The sequence below is a fragment of the Chlamydotis macqueenii genome, chromosome Z, assembly GCF_036417535.1.
Source record: "Chlamydotis macqueenii isolate bChlMac1 chromosome Z, bChlMac1.mat, whole genome shotgun sequence".
Lineage (NCBI taxonomy): Eukaryota > Metazoa > Chordata > Aves > Otidiformes > Otididae > Chlamydotis > Chlamydotis macqueenii.
Genome location: NC_141593.1, coordinates 24,790,835 through 24,796,898, shown reverse-complemented (window position 1 = coordinate 24,796,898; position 6,064 = coordinate 24,790,835).

The following is a 6,064-nucleotide window of genomic DNA, read 5'->3' as shown; positions in this document are numbered from 1 at the left end:
TATTGATATTCAGGCATTATCGGTCATCAAGGTATCCTTGAAATTGGTCTATTCCATTTTAGTTCCCTGAAGAGCAAAGCACGAGCAAATGTGTAGAGGCAGCACACACAGCAGTGAACTTCCCCCAAGAGATACCCTGGGAAAAGTTTTAGTAAGATATCTGTAAGTCTCCCTTGAAAAGATCATTCAAAAGGAAAATGCAAATTACAAATTGTCATTATTGTCTTGGTGAACATTTTCTGAAGCCTTTTATTATTAGGTGGCTAAAGAAAAAAAATAAACAAACATCCTCGGTTCCATGAAAAAATCCAAAGGAAAAACATTTAAAAACTGTATTTTTTGTCAACTAAATAGCTAAAGCTACAACTTTACATAATTGAATATGTCAAGCCTTTGGGTTTAGCAATATGAATATTGTCAAGAATTTGGGTTTAGCAACTTGTACCTTAAGATGAAGGATCAGGTAGAAATTATGAAATTTGGTCAGTCAGAATCCAAAGAAAAAGGCCCAGAGCTCACATCAGGAATGCAGAGCTTTTCCCTTATTTCCCTTTTTGGTCCCTCACAGCAGCTTCTCCCAAGAGGTGCCAAATACATCTTTCATTTTTGTTCTTTTATGCCAGAATCTTACAATTCTACAGAACAAATTGGAAAACTGCTACATACGCTCATCAGCTAGTCTGGAAGTTGAACCTGGTTTTTTCAGGTTTAGGTAGGATCTTGCACAGTAACTTTCAATTTCCACATTAGAAAAGCATTTAGAAAAGTGTACTATATTTCTTTGGATATAGCTGTCACTTTAATACTACTGTCTCCAAAGAAATGTATTTTTTATATAGCATAATCACATTTTGTTGTAGTATCTGCTTCCCAATTCCTTGCACATATTTGCTGCAGTGCTACCTCCTCTGCTGGCTATGTGATAACTTTGTGATGGCACTGGTAAAGCAGATAAGGGGGGAAAAAAGGAATCTTTAATATTTACAGGTTTTAAAAATGATTAGTTGCGTTTCTGTTATCATACGTCTTACACACGAACTCCTTCTGGAAACAATTATCTCAATCACCAGAATGAGATTTCAGCTTAAATCCCATGTGATTTATATTTCTTTTTTACTCACTGTACAGAATAATGCAGATTGTTTTTACTTTTAATAGTTATTTAAATTTTAGCAGAAGATGGATTTTATGTAAGGATTTCTATCATGACTAGTAAGTCTCTCAGGTATCTGTAAAAATATGTGATTTTACAAAGACAAAATAATTGTATAAAATATGTAATTGTAGAAAGACAAAAAACCTGTTCCTAACTCTGATTAGAGAAAAACCTTATCCTTCTACAATTCCAGTAGATTAATTTTTTCAGCAACTGTTCTTTTTTACTGGATGCTCTTTCTACGTTTCCTGACTGATGGTGGCAAAGGCAATCTTCGTTTGCTCAATGGCAAATCAACCACACCTCTCCATACCAGCCTGCATGAGTGCAGCTCACCCTTGGTTGTCCGACACGGCTTTGCAGGCCCTGTAGATACATATTCTTGGTAATTTCATCATTTAAAGACATTCCTCATAAGCAGTGCAACAAAACAATGGCTTATTAAAGGTACTGTGCAAAAAAGTGGCAATGTCAGCTCTGAACATTTGTGGTCTGCAGAGCGATAAAAGTGTCACAGAAGTCGTCTTGCTATCCGTTTTTCTTCCTGTGCTAAAAGTTATTTTAGGTATAGGTATTTTTAGGTATATGTTGGTCTTGTCCAGACCATCTTTTAATTATCCCTGAGCAGATGGATAAGAACTGGAGTTTTGCCTCTGAAAAACTTTGAAAGCTCCCTGACATCTGGTGGAGGATAATGATTAAGACTTATGAGGATCTTGAAATATTTCCTCACATATGTCTAAGTCATACTTTCAGCCCAAGGGGAGGGTGTGCTTGGTATACAGGAGCTGAAGAACAGGCAAAAGAAGTTGTCTAAACTGGTTTCTCCTAACTTCCAGCATTCGCAACTTCCAGCATTAGCAACTTCCAGCATTAGCACTGCCATTTGCAGGCAGTGGGGAGCCGAGTTCTTTGAGGCAGGAGGGGAGGGTGTCCAGGCTGCTTCAATGTGGAGGTCCTTAATAAATGGAAGTATCTTTCTGAAGTGCCTAAAAGTACAAAATCATCTGTTTAAGATCTTTGCAAGGAAAATTAATGAAGTGGGAGGCTCTGGTGGAATAAGGTAGCAAATTTGTATAACCCTGTAATCGACAGCCAAGCTGGACTGTGGTATCAGCAACACACACCTCGGATCACATAGAAAATAAACTGCAAGTCTGCATTTGAGGATATTAAAAAGACATATCTGAAAGAGCTGTCAAGCCAATTGCTCCACACCTGCTGCTAGTGTGCAGCTCAGAAATATAATTATGCTATTAAAAAAATAATATCTTTTGAGACATTCATATTAAAGTGACAGCTACATGCCAAGAAATATAGTACATTTTTCTAAACACTTTTTAATGCAGAAATTGAAAGCTACTCTGAGAGATCCTACCCGATCCTAAAGAAAAGTAAGGATGAACTGAACTTATTTAATTAAGTATGAATCAGTACACAGGCATTTTGAGTTGTCTTTTCCAGTATTTTGCTTATGTGTGCGTTAAACAATCTAGTGCAAACTTAGAAGACTGTCTTGCTGCATGTAACATCTGTATGTGATCCCCAGACTGGGCAGGAAAGGAGGTCAGGGCAAGGATCAAAACTAAGGATGAGCTGCAAAAAACTCTTGCAGAGACTGATGCACATGAAAGTAACTTGACGAATCCTGTGTAACCTGCTTTGACCTCATAGCTGACCCTACTCTGAGCAGGAGGTTGCACTAGGGACCTCTGAATTATCCTACGATCCTATAATCTGATGCAGACTATATGGATATCATTGCTGAAAAGTGCAGACCACCACATTTTTCTGAAATCAGTCACCACAATCGGTAAACACTTTATTTATAATTGTGACCTCTTTATCTGGTCTAGTGTGCAACTACACTTCTGAGTAACAGTGATGACTGCAGTGATGGCTACCTCGAGAGACGGCACCTTGCTGATGTCGGAGCTGGCATCAGATTTGCATTCAAGTACTGCATTGCCCATCAGTATCTGTCATGGCTTGACAGAAAAGTTTTACCACATCACAAGGTTTTAGGCATGTGACTGCTTTGTAAGGATTATTTTAAGAAAGGAAGACACCTACATTTGGAACCTTTTTTGTACAATATCTTAATTTAACTTGCAATTAAAGTACGCAGCTGGAGATTTAACTGGAGTCAATTATAAGCTACAGCGGTGGCCTACCTGTCACCCACAGCCTCGAATTCACTCGTGATTGGAAGAAAGTCTCCCCTGCTGATCTTTGGTTCAAATAGACACAGCACAAATCAGCATTTCCTTTGGTCTTCCTAAGAAAAGGCAGTTCCCAGCCTGAGCAGCTGGTGCTGGCTGCAAGCCAAAAAATGGCTGAATGGATGGATTTAGGGATAGAGTCATAAAATGACTAATCGAAACAGCAGCGCCTAACTCCCTCAATAGTCGCACACTGTGCTGACATTTTCAGGCAGGTCAGCTCTAGATGGCCCAGTTACTCTGTGGCATTCAAATAAAATCGTACAATGTGGCCCTATTAGCACCAATCATTAATACCCATTTTTGCCAGTGCTAAAACACTTAGACGAGACGCCAGGTGACTCTGCAAGCTCTCGAGACGAGAACCAGTAATGAATGTATGACCTGCTGGGTAATGAGGCCATTTCTAGGTAAAGATGAATGTTTACTTGGGGGCAATCTTATGGTTCACTTCATCTGAAAACCTTCTCAGAAAAATGCAGATGCTGCCTTGCTGGATTTTGAGGGGAAACTTCACCTAAAGAACCCTCTGAGGCTCTCAATCTTGGAAATTTTTATTTTAAAGGATTTCACAGAGAATCACTGGAGAAAAGCACTTTGCAGACATCTGCTTGATCAGGATTTTCCAGGATGTCTATGGAGCATTTCATTAGCGAAGTTACTGAAGTCATCTTCTCAGCCATAGGAAAGAATATGTAACTTGTGGGATATTACCATGTCCTATTACCATGATGGCTAAACAGATTAGTTATAGGCACTGTTAACATCGGTGTGGAGCACTGAACATCAATGATTTGCAGCTTCTTAGACCAAAGATGTATTTCAAGTCGCCCTGCATTTTTATTCTGGAAAAACGAAAAACAAAAAACAAAGAATAAAAAAATCTTGAGTTGGAATCTTACATAATGGAGATAAATGTTTTCAGTGGAACTTAGAACATACAGAATTGGGCTGCATGGGCTTATACAAGGTGTGCTATGACTGGCCACGCCCTACGCACATGGAGCATGCCTTCTTTCAACTACTGACACTTTCGCTCGGCATTGATTTGTTCTTCCACATATTGTCATGTTGGGTTTTTGCCAATCTCCTGTATCTGTGGGGCATTTCAGGGGAACTGATCCTTCTGTTTTCTTGTGACTTGGGAGATCTTTGCACATCAAAGGCCACTGATCATATGAATAGCAACCTCCTTTTCCTTTCAGCCCCTTCCCCAGCACTCTTCTTCTTTTCTTTAAACCAGTGACTGCCAGATATTCTGTCTATGATAGAAAATAGGAGCCTAACTACCAAATGACTCTCCCTGTTCTGTCCCCATTAGAACTGCTGCAGTCCCACCTGGTCTCACAGGCCAGGGGCTGAGATTCACCCGGAGGGAAGAAGCAAGTTCACATCACCTTGGAAAATCATGTTGTCAGCAGCACGTGCTTGGACTGCAGTCTGCTATCACCTAACAGGATGAAAAGGTCTTTCTGAACAGCCTGGAACAATCAAGTTTTCAACCACCGTAGTCAGGTATCTCAGAGGTATCTTAAGAAATACCATGTACTGACACACTAAAGAAATTTCTATTTTATTTGCTAGACAACTCTGAATGTCAGTCGTTTATTAATATTACCATTCTTGCATATCAATGCTGTGTACAGATAACTTAAGTCATTAAGATTCATACATGTAACTTTATACTTAATCTGCTGTTTTGAAGAGAAGTATGCAAAACTTTTCATTATGTGCCTAAACTTTCAGGCAAAGGCAGGAGACAGACACACAGTCTGTCACAAGTTTTCAATACTTTGCCATAGGCTTTCTAATCTGATTAGTGGAGCAACTGAAAGGGAATTGCAGCTGTTGCTTGTGTGTGTTGGATGCTCTATAAGATCTGCCTCTGCAGCTTTATCTGTGCTGTGCAGTGTGTCTTAGCAATTTATACAGCAGTTGCTAGCAAGCAGGTTTATTTACAAAGCCCAGGTGGTGTCTGTTACCAGTCTTAGGAGTGGCTCAGCTGTGCTAGTGTGATACCTGACCAGCTTAAATTACATTTCTGTGCATGGTCCAGGTCCAGGCACAGTATAGATGGCAGCAAGAGCTAGCTCTACCTTAAATCTGTCACTAAATGATGTGCATTTCAGCTAAAGGTAATTTATTTTTTTAGCCCAGATGAAGATCTGGAGTACATCTGTACAAGACTATGCAAATTATTTAAAGCCAGTTAGTCACTGGTTATGGCTGTAATGTTTTGAGGTTAAAAAGTTAGGGAGAACTACAGTTCTTCACTTAGAAGCTGGGGTGAGTCACAGATGAAGTAGGGAGACCAGATACTCCCTGAGTCCAGACACACAACCCTGCTGTGCTCAGGTCTTAACTGCTGTCCTTCACAGCTACTAGATGCTGCACATCACCCTACTGGTAAGATCTTGCAGCTTTAAGGAGCACATTGCTTTCCTCTGAGAGACAGAGCATCTCAGCAGCCCATGTGAGCCCTCAAATACTGGCCCCTGACAAATTGTATTTGTTAGAAATCCCTGAAAAAATCTAATTAATATCAATTTTACTACAATGTCTCAAGACAGCAGGTCTCAAGGAGGGATAGTCACAAGAACCTTGAAGAGTCCCCTCACATACTTCCAGTATTTGCATAGGCTATGCCGGGGGAAGGAAGAAGGAGTCTTGCTTGTCTAACTCCAGA